General features: G+C 38.1%; 1 long non-coding RNA gene across 1 annotated transcript; it reads left to right on the forward strand.

Annotated features, from left to right (window-relative positions):
• Window positions 1–2,664: 2,664 nt before the first annotated feature.
• Window positions 2,665–7,735, forward strand: LOC128290184 (uncharacterized). Its single transcript, XR_008279831.1, has 4 exons — window positions 2,665–2,767; window positions 3,298–3,372; window positions 3,480–3,519; window positions 7,621–7,735. It is a non-coding gene; the product is annotated as an uncharacterized LOC128290184 (long non-coding RNA).
• The last annotated feature ends 3,654 nt before the right edge of the window (window positions 7,736–11,389 follow it).

An 11,389-nucleotide genomic window follows, 5' to 3' on the forward strand; every position in this document is an offset into this window, starting at 1 on the left:
CTAGGATTCAAACCTTGGACCCCCTTGCTAGCTAGTAATGCCACCTCACTACACCTTATGTGGCGTCACTTAGCCACTCCACCACAGGCTCCTTTTGTGTCCAATTGTTTCTTCATTTATTCAAAAGCCCACCTATTTGTCAGCCCTGATTTTTTAATAATTAAATTATAATTTCTTCTACCCCTTAATTCAAACTCAACCTTAGCTAAAACCTACTAAAATAATCGCTTGGATAAGAATATTAAACACAATTTTTTTCAAAATCGAAAATAAAGAAAATTTGGGATTTCGGGATTTTTGGAGCGTTACACAAATATATGAAAAAGGCGCAAACAAATTTTACCAAGTTCAAGCACATTACATCATACCATTATTAACCATTTTCGAACAAAAATAACAATTCATTTCGTATCAAACTCATAGGCTAAGAATTATATTTAAACATTATTCTAGATTACAAAAAAAAAACAACCAATTCAATTCACATCTATTCAACTATTGAATAAATCACATAAGATCATACCACACGTAATAATACCTTGACTAATTATTCCACTTCATAATTTTTATTCGGTCATGAATATACATACAAATAATTCACACCATTTCTATATAACTTAATAAACTAAATTTATAACTATTAAGGCCAAATCAAAATATGCCAACTTCACAAGTTATACACCATGCTAAAATATCATACACATGAATCATACCCATTTCATCTCATAAAATATGCCATAAAAACATATCATAATATTTAATAACATAACCGAATATACATTATAACCATTATAACTTCTTTATCGAATTTTATAATAAACATAATTCATACTATTACATATATATCAGTCGGTTCACTCTACCACATCCAAAATCATCAAACAACTTCAATGCATAAAACACATATCACAAATACCCTTCATCCATGACACATAGAAATATAACCAAAATGACCTTAAACCATAATCAAACATAACTGAATTCAAGCATGGAAGTTAAGCCATTTTTGCATGGCTTAATTTATACAAAACCGAAATCCAACATTTCAAAACATGATCCAGCATATACATGTCATAATTTGAGTTCGATTATTTAAATACCGAAGCTGTAGATAGTGTGATAGACTTTGCTGATGATCCCCGAGCTTGTAACTTGAATCCAAAATCTATAAAATAGAAACACACATAAAAACATAGAGTAAGCTTTTGAACCTTAGTAAGTTATAAGCAATTGAACATCCCAAAATTATTATCAACTTATTTAAACTAAACTAAATTATAGTATCATAATATATATCATATTCACATATATGAAATTCATTATAAATATATATTTTCATACTCAATTATCACCCTAGCAGAATACTCATAAAGCCAAATTATTATTATTATCATTTATACTCCACAACCAACTAGTCGCTGTAACTTACTTCACATACCCATTAACATATAAACTCATATGTAATCGCATAGTTTCAAATGCATATATTAACCATGAAGCCAAATACATATAATCGTGCATGCCTAATACTAAGTTTCATTTCAATAATAATTTCAAGGCCAATTACACTTGATTACGTAAGCCCCTGTATCAAAATAATTCATCATATTCATATATTAAATATACAATCAAAATTACCTAATCATATATGCACATGTTTAAAGATTATTCAAGATAAACAAGGTACAAACTCACAAAGTCAAATACACATATCACATTCACATACAGTCTTCATTTGCACCCTTTCAAGATTTGCAACAATTAATGAAGGAACGTACTTACTTTACGTCAAATAGGTAATGAGTTAAATCATACCTGGCATACAGCTCATTTTACACATTCGAACTCAATTTATCCTTGCCTGATGAACCATTCAGAATTGGATAGGACACTCAGATAATCACACAAATCGTATAATGCCAACGTCCCAGACGTGGTCTTACATGTAGTCACATATTGATGCCATTGTTCCAGACAGGGTCTTACTCGTAAACACATATGGATGCCATGGTCTTACTCGCACACATTGTAACACCCTGAATTTGGGCCTAGAAGTTTTGGGCCTTGAGCATGGGAGCGGTTGAAGGCAGCTTTTAATATTTTGTTGTGCATGTAAATTTTGTTAATGAAGGCTTATTTTAGTGGTTAAGTGTCTTGAGAAGTGTTGGAGAAGTCTTGGGTTCAAACCGGACTCTAGTAAAAATTTAAGGTAGATCAAACCACAGGTGTAGTAGGTAGGCCTTAAGAATATTGTTGGAGAAATTGTGACACAAAAAGGAGTGTGGTGTATTGGCAAGGTGACGCCACTTAGGGACAAGGAAGTGACGCCATAGAGGAAGCAAGGGTCCAAGGTTCAAGTCTTGGCTCTTGCAATATATTTTGGTTTTCTTTTCAATAAATCTAGAAGCAAGTAGGTGCGCTTTAAAGTTTAATGTGTTGGATTTATGACACAAATGAGTTGGTGGCCTAGTGGTGATGGCGTGAGTTGGCATATAGGAGGACTTTGGTTGAATCCTTGGCATGCAAAGGTTGATTATTTTGCTATGTTGGGATGGCAAGAGTTGGTGTTGAATTTAAACTCGATGATGGAGGATCCCACATCGGTAAGCTAACATAGGAGTGGATGCGGTGGCTTTAAATAGAGAGAACTATGAGGAGAGCAAAGGTACCTTTCTTGGCTGATCCTTTTCGCGTTATGGCGAGCTCGTTTGGGTTGGGCATCGGCTAGAAGTGCTTGGAGTGCGGATTAACTCCAGTCTCCTATCAGGTGTGTATTTATCACTACTCTTGTTGTTGGATTGCTACTTCGGGCTGCGATGGGCCGAAAGGGGCCATGTGGGCCCAATGGGCCTAAGGGCCCAATTGGATAAGTTGTTTGATTGTGTAGTAAATATTGGACTAGGCTAGGTGAATCGAATATCTGTGGCTAGGTTTGGGCTAAAAGGGCCACACGAGTGTGGGCCCATTTGGGTGAGAATAGGCTTTAGGCCCATTCGTATTGTTATCCATGTTTAGAATACTTTAGTTTACCAATTCTTGAAATGCCTCGACTTTGCAGCATTACCAAAATACCCTTGGTTTATAAAATCACCAAAATACCCCTGGTTTGTAAAATTACTAAAATACCCTTTGTTTATAAAATTACCAAAATACCCATGGTTTGAAAAATTACTAAAATACCCCTGTAGGGTAAAATTACTGAAATACCCTTGTGGGGTAAAATTACCATTTTGCCCTAGGGTGTTAATGACTATTTTGCCCTTGTGGGCAAGTGTTGACTTGGACTGTGTGATATAGACAACTTTGGAGGAGCAGCGAGGCTTGGAGTATCGACTTGGATAAGCTTGAATCGTATTATTGGACCCTGTGAAGGTAAGCAACTTATGGTCAATAAGGGTTCTTTGGCCGAATAAGGTAGGGTGGATTTTGAGTTTGTTAAGCATAACTTGTATGCTAAAAATGGTGATGAATAATTGTAGGACATCGTAAGGGATCTCAGTAGCAGTCGTCGCGAAACAGGTGTGTACCGAACACCCTTCTTTAGTTCAATTCGGCAAAAGCCGAAATGCCGAAATTTCGGCATTTCATGGTCATGTGAGTATGCGAATGCTCTCAAGTCATAGAGTAATTGTTAGATCTGGCACCGCAAGGTAGTAAGCACGTTCGCGTGACGTTTTAGCGTATTTCGGAAAAAAGGGTGTAACACCCCAAACCCGAGACCATCGCCGGTGTCGGATCCGAGGGGTTAACAAGCCAAGTTCACATGCTTTTGCCCACCAATTTGACATTTCCAGTCAGGCTGGAAAACTGCGTCACTGTCGCCTTAAAAATCATATCTCGAGTTCCAAAACTCGGAAACTGGTTTCGTAAATTTTCCCTGAATTTAGACTCATATATACATCCATGGTTTTATTTCTAGGATTTTTGGTCGGGCCAATTGGTACAGTTTATTAGTTAAAGTTACCCATGTTACAGGGATCGACTGCTCTGACCTTCGCGCGGTATAACTTGAATATCTCTCTGTACAGGGCTTTAATGCTGGTGTAGTTTGTTACTAATGAAACTAGACTCAAAATGGAATCTGTACATATAAGGTATGTCTCCTAATTCTTTTTGTATAATTTATAGTGAATTTTTAAAGTTGCGACAGGGAACCCAGAAACCATTCTGGCCGTGTCTCACAATAGCTTTAATATCTCTTAACCTGTAACTCCTATGACCATTTTGTTTCTTCCATATGAAAATAGACTCATCAAGGTTCATTTACATAGCTTATTCACTATTTAATTCCATTCCTATGAATTTTGGTGATTTTTCACATTCACGCCACTGCAGCTGGCAGCATCTGTTTTAAGGTAGGACTTACCTATTTGGTAGTCTCCATGATTCAACTAGTCTTGCCATACATAGGTTCATATATGATCATTTTAACCATGCCAATGGCTGATCATATGACCAACATTCCCATTTCAAGCCATAGCCACATCATGACACCAAATATATACATACAACCCACAATTAGTCTAAGTTCATGCTTCCTTTTCGAGCCATTTTCGCATGGCCGTACATACTTACATTACAACATATTTAACAAACAAGGGTAGTCCTATACATGCCATCTCAAGTTCAACCAAAATTTATACCAAAATGGAGGCTTGATAGTGTGGATGACTTGACTTCAACGATCCCAAATCCGATTGCCTCGGCGAAATCTAGAAAACCGAGAGCCAAAGCAACGGGTAAGCATTTTTATGCTTAGTAAGTCTCAAGGAATATAATCAACTCTAATTACAGCAATACATTCACATAGCCAAATGCATCATTTCATTTGTACACATTCCTACTTCACACTTCATCATTATATAATTTCACAAAGTATCAATCAATTCAATAACTGAAATTCATTAGTCGATTGAGCGAATGTTGCTCAAACATGTCGACTTTCCAATGCACATATAACGTACCTTATCCTTTGGGCTTTTCGAGTGTGCTAATTGAATTCATTACAGCAACCAACACTCACCTCCAGCCCAAGATTCTTCGAATATAACCGGATATAATCACGTGCACAAATGCCTTCGGTCTTAGCCCGGATAAAATGTCTCGCACGAATGCCTTTGGTCTTAGCCGGATGTAGCCACTAGCGCAATTGCCTTGGTCTTAACCCGGATATAATTTCCAGCATAATTGTCTTCGGATTTAGCCCGGATATCATTCAATTTCCATGAACACATACATCAATTATCATTGGACATACATAATTCATTTTCGTTACTAAGGCTCAAACGCAATTATAGTCACAAGCATATTCGTCTTCGGACTTAGCCGGGTAGAATTCAAATACTCATGCATACACAATCAATAATCAATACACATCCATACTTTATTTCACACAATTCAAGTACGGTCACTTCTTGAGGACTTACCTCGGATGTTGTCGAACGGCTTTTTCGGCTATTCGATCACCTTTTCCTTCCCCTTGTCCAATTGTGGTCTTCTAAGCTCTTGAGCTAATTCAAACAAATTCAATTTATTAAAACCTCATTGTGCTAGTTTTTGCCGAATATGACAAGGAGTTTAAATGGTCATATGGCCACCCTTTAGCTTGAATACACAATGGTCATGCACATTTTATACTACATCAAGCAATTCAATACAATTTATTCGAGCATCAAGGAAATGCTAAGGCCTTCAATAGGCTACCCAAGGCCGAATATTCATGTACATGTTGAGGTCAATTTTGCACTTAATACCTCACAAAAACAGCATGCAATTTAGTAATTAATGCTTTGCACATTGTGGCCCAAAACTTATAATATAGCATCAAGCACCTACATGTGTGCTAGGCAATTGTGCTTGCAATTTCACAAGCATTCTTCCACATCTTCTTCTTTAAACCAATATATTCATCACTTAGTTCATAACCAAAACATAATGTGCAATCATATATATGCATATATGAGCATGGCAATTTCAAGGTGTCCATAGCCATCCAAAACACAAATTTTAACTAACATGCAAGAAGCATGAATCATGCTCAAGAATGCATCATGGCGAATATGACAATCATGCTTCTTTTCAACTTCAATCATGATAAAACAAAAGAAAGCTCAAAATCTTACTCATGAGTAGACAATCCATCATTGCATGCATCATCATCAAGTTTCACACTTAGCATGCAATGGCTTTATCACCATAACAACTTTGGCCAAATGCCATTTCCATGGCATAACAAAGATTTGAGCCATGGCTAACATGCACATCAAATTAGCAACCAAAACATGCATGAAACTCCCAACACAACCTCATACATACCTTACTCTTGATGCAAATTTAGCCAAATCACCTTCTAGATCTCTTCTAAACAAAGGAAATGAAGCAAAAATCCCCTCTTCCTCTTAGTATTTTGGCCAAAAAGGAGAGAACAAGGATGAACAATTTTTTTTGTTTTCTCTTCTTGGTTGCACGGCAATGGGGGAATGCTACTCTCTCACACATTTTTTTTCATTCTTTTCTTACCCATGCTTATTTGTTTATTATTTCTCCCTAATGCCCAACAAAACATGTTTCATGACATGTTTAGCCCATATCTCTTTGTCATGGCCGGCCATCACTTGTAAAAAGGGGAATTTGACATGCAAGTCCATTATTTTGCATGCATGCTCTAATTAGTCATCACACATTTCCCTATCGTACTTTCAAAGTTCACTACTAAGTCCTTTCTAGTGGAATTCACCTTTATAACACTAAATCAATCATCATAAAATGTCATACATGAGCACACACATATTATAGGCATCAAAATAAATTTTTAATTATTTTTATGCCTCGGTTTTGTGGTCCCGAAACCACATTCCGACTAGGGTCAATTTTGGGCTGTCACAACTGGGCTCGATGGGCCAAAAACGGGCCCAATGGGCTTACTGGACCAATATGGGTAAGAGATGGGCTAATTAGCTTGTTAGGTAGATGGTGGAATCAAATTGCATAAAACTGATAAAATTCTGAATTAGCTTGTGAAGTAGCGTAGATCACTTAAATTACCCTAAAGAGCAAAATTACCGAAATTACCCCTAAAGAGCAAAATTACCGATATACCTCTAGGGTTTTAAATTGGCTGAACTGCTTGATTGATTACTACTGTATTTTGCATGATATGCATTTATTAATATCTGTTGCATGGGATTGGGGTATTAATGGAGGAAGTACTGAAAGTGGTTCATCCACGTACTGGAGGCTTTGCCTCAACTGACTGAAATTTGAGCAGCGTTGCTGCAACTGTGGTGTGTAGGGCTGGGTGGGTTGAGATATTCCCCACATGGTGTGTAGGGTTGGTACGGGGCAGTGTAACGGTTGGTGGGTTGAGTAGTCTCCCCAGATGGGCTTGCATTCATTATTACTGTTGTTACTCATGCTACTGAACTGGGCCTATGGGCCACACTGTTATGTAAAGAGGGGCTAAGGCCTTGCTATCAGATTCTCAAAAGGGCTTGACCTCTGTAATCTTGATATCTGAATAGGGCTTAGGCCCAATGGGCTCGAGCTGAATTGGGCTTTGGATGGGTTTCTGTATACACTGAGTTTTCCCAAACTCACCCCCTTCCTCTTCCATCCTTGCAGGTGAGCCCTAGAATTGGTGGACTTGGAGCTGGGCGGGATTCAGAGTGGCCATGAAGATTAATTGCCGATTTTAAAGAAGTTTAGCCTTTAATTTGGGTTATTTTTTTTTATTTTTTATTATGCTTAAAGTTGTAATAAGGCCGCTATTTTTAATTACTTTTATTGTGGGGATTATTAAACCGGCTAGCACTAGGTTCGTTTTATAAAATCTACTTGTTTTTAAAAGATCACGATAACGCATAAAGTTTCGCAAAGTAAATGTTTTCCCAAGAAAAATAAATATTTTAAGCAAACGATTTGCAACCTTAATCATTTTCTTAAGTGGTCATAATCAAACGGTTTTCTCAAAATTATACGAGATGTTAGAGTGTGGCAATGGCGGTGTGCATGTCTAGGATTGGATCCGAAGAGAGAGCTTGGTACTTAAGCAGTTCGACGGACTCACCTCCTCTTCTTCCTGGTTTCCTACCTGGTGCGCAGCTTCCATTCACTTTAACTTACTTTTAAAAGTGTCTTTTACAACACCAACTCAACTTTTCCAAACTAAGTGTTTTGAACGTATCAATGTGGCGCATCAGATCCGGTCATAACATCCAGGCCGGGTTTGGGGTGTTACATTTAGTGGTATCAGAGCCTGGTTACAACAACTCGGCTGTGGATCGGGTCCGAAAATCTTTAAAAAAAAAGTTTTTTCCTATAGGTTTTTCAAAAATGTTCAAAGTTTTTCTATTGAACGAGGTTAAATCAATAGTTTTAAAAAAAAAGCGTTTTCAAATGAAATCTTTTATTTTCAGAAAAAAAAACATGGGTTTTATGGATCGATAAAGAAGTGGCACACTGAATCCCCGGCACCAAGTCTGTAAGTATTTCTGTTCCTCATATTACACTGTATTAAGATATTATTGTAGATAGAACTGAGACCATATCATGACATTATAACTAGGGCAACCCTAAAAACTCTAGAATACTAAGACTGTAGCTAGGCTATGATTCTGTGAATATAGAAACTTGAAAATACTATCTCTGCATAAGACATGTGAATAAATAGTAAAATTTTTGAGATCTTTGTAGTTAATTGAGATGTGTACTGGTAATGTAGAGTATTGATATGGATTTTGAGGGTAAGAAAAGTCCGCCAACTTTGGGTAGCGGTAACTCAGAGCTTGGTACTAAGGCAATGGCCGAGTTAGTAAGGAAAGTGGTAGAGGAAGTATTGGAGACCAAGGTTAAGGAAATTAGGGAAATGTTTCAAGCGGGTGCTTACGATGTAAGAAGAGAAAGGATTCTAGTTCTCGAAGACCAAGCTTCGCTTCGTGAAACATGTTAAGGCACGACCAAACTTTCCAACCCGCAAAGATCGCAGAACAGGCGTCATCTTGGTGAATGCCTTAGGAAGATGGGAGGATGCTTTAGATGTGGGTCCAAGGAGCATCGAGCTCGGGATTGCCAAGTTTATCCTATTTAAGTGTGTGTTACGAATTGAATGCGTGCTTGATAAACATTTCTTTATTTGGTAATTAGATGTTTCTGCGTCGATTAAAATTATTTAGATCGAGTCTTAGCTGATAGCGTAGTGGGGTAGATGTTAGATGACTACCCTGTTAAATGGAAATTTCGAGGTCGAAATTTCTTTAAGGGAGGTAGAGTTGTAACACCCTGAATTTGGGCCTAGAAGTTTTGGGCCTTGAGCATGGGAGCGGTTGAAGGCAGCTTTTAATATTTTGTTGTGCATGTAAATTTTGTTAATGAAGGCTTATTTTAGTGGTTAAGTGTACTGAGAAGTGTTGGAGAAGTCTTGGGTTCAAACCTGGACTCTAGTAAAAATTTAAGGTAGATCAAACCACAGGTGTAGTAGGTAGGCCTTAAGAATATTGTTGGAGAAATTGTAACACAAAAAGGAGTGTGGTGTCTTGGCAAGGTGACGCCACTTAGGGACAAGGAAGTGACGCCATAGAGGAAGCAAGGGGTCCAAGGTTCAAGTCTTGGCTCTTGCAATATATTTTGGTTTTTCTTTTCAATAAATCTAGAAGCAAGTAGGTGCGCTTTAAAGTTTAATGTGTTGGATTTATGACACAAATGAGTTGGTGGCCTAGTGGTGATGGCGTGAGTTGGCATATAGGAGGACTTTGGTTCGAATCCCTTGGCATGCAAAGGTTGATTATTTTGCTATGTTGGGATGGCAAGAGTTGGTGTTGAATTTAAACTCGATGATGGAGGATCCCACATCGGTAAGCTAACATAGGAGTGGATGCTGGTCGGCTTTAAATAGAGAGAACTATGAGGAGAGCAAAGGTACCTTTCTTGGTGATCCCTTCGCGTTATGGCGAGCTCGTTTGGGTTGGGCATCGGCTAGAAGTGCTTGGAGCGGATTAACTCCAGTCTCCTATCGGTGTGTATTTATCACTACTCTTGTTGTTGGATTGCTACTTGGTGCGATGGGCGAAAGGGCCATGTAGGCCCAATGGGCCTACGGCCCAATTGGATAAGTTGTTTGATTGTGTAGTAAATATTGGACTAGGCTAGGTGAATCGAATATCGTGGCTAGGTTTGGGCTAAAAGGGCCACACGAGTGCAGGGCCCATTTGGGCCGAGAATAGGCTTTAGGCCCATTCGTATTGTTATCCATGTTTAGAATACTTTAGTTTACCAATTACTGAAATGCCCTCGACTTGTAAAATTACCAAAGTACTCCCGATTTACAGAATTACCGTTTTACCCTCAATTTATAGAATTACCAAAATACCCTTGGTTTATAAAATCACCAAAATACCCCTGGTTTGTAAAATTACTAAAATACCCTTTGTTTATAAAATTACCAAAATACCCATGGTTTGAAAAATTACTAAAATACCCCTGTAGGGTAAAATTACTGAAATACCCTTGTGGGGTAAAATTACCATTTGCCCCTAGGGTGTTAAATGACTATTTTGCCCTTGTGGGCAAGTGTTGACTTGGACTGTGTGATATAGACAACTTTGGAGGAGCAATGAGGCTTGGAGTATCGACTTGGATAAGCTTGAATCGTATTATTAGACCTGTGAAGGTAAGCAACTTATGGTCAATAAGGGTTCTTTGGTAGAATAAGGTAGGGTGGATTTTGAGTTTGTTAAGCATAACTTGTATGCTAAAATGGTGATGAATAATTGTAGGACATCGTAAGGGATCTCGATGGCGATCGTCATGAAACGGTGTGTACCTAACACCCTTCTTTAGTTCAATTAAGCAAAAGTCGAAATGTCAAATTTCGCATTTCATGGTCATGTAAGTATGCTGAATGCTCTCAAGTCATAGAGTAATTGTTAGATCTGGCACCGCAAGGTAGTAAGCACGTTCAGCGTGACGTTTTAGCGTATTTCGGAAAAAAGGGCTCGATGGGCCAAAACGGGCCCAATGGGCTTACTGGACCAATATGGGTAAGAGATGGGCTAATTAGCTTTGTTAGGTAGATGGTGGAATCAAATTGCATAAACCGATAAAATTATGAATTAGCTTGTGCAAGAGCGTAGATCACGAAATTACCCTAAAGAGCAAAATTACCAAATTACCCTAAAGAGCAAAATTACCGATATACCTCTAGGGTTTTAAATTGGTGAACCGCTTGATTGATTACTACCGTATTTTGCATGATATGCATTTATTAATATCTGTTGCATGGGATTGGGGTATTAATGGAGGAAGTATCGAAAGTGGTTCATCCACGTCTTGGAGGCTTTGCCTCAATCGATCGAATTTGAGCGTGCTGTGCAAGCTGTGTGTGTAGGGTGGGTGG

The sequence above is a fragment of the Gossypium arboreum genome, chromosome 1 (assembly GCF_025698485.1).
Source record: "Gossypium arboreum isolate Shixiya-1 chromosome 1, ASM2569848v2, whole genome shotgun sequence".
Lineage (NCBI taxonomy): Eukaryota > Viridiplantae > Streptophyta > Magnoliopsida > Malvales > Malvaceae > Gossypium > Gossypium arboreum.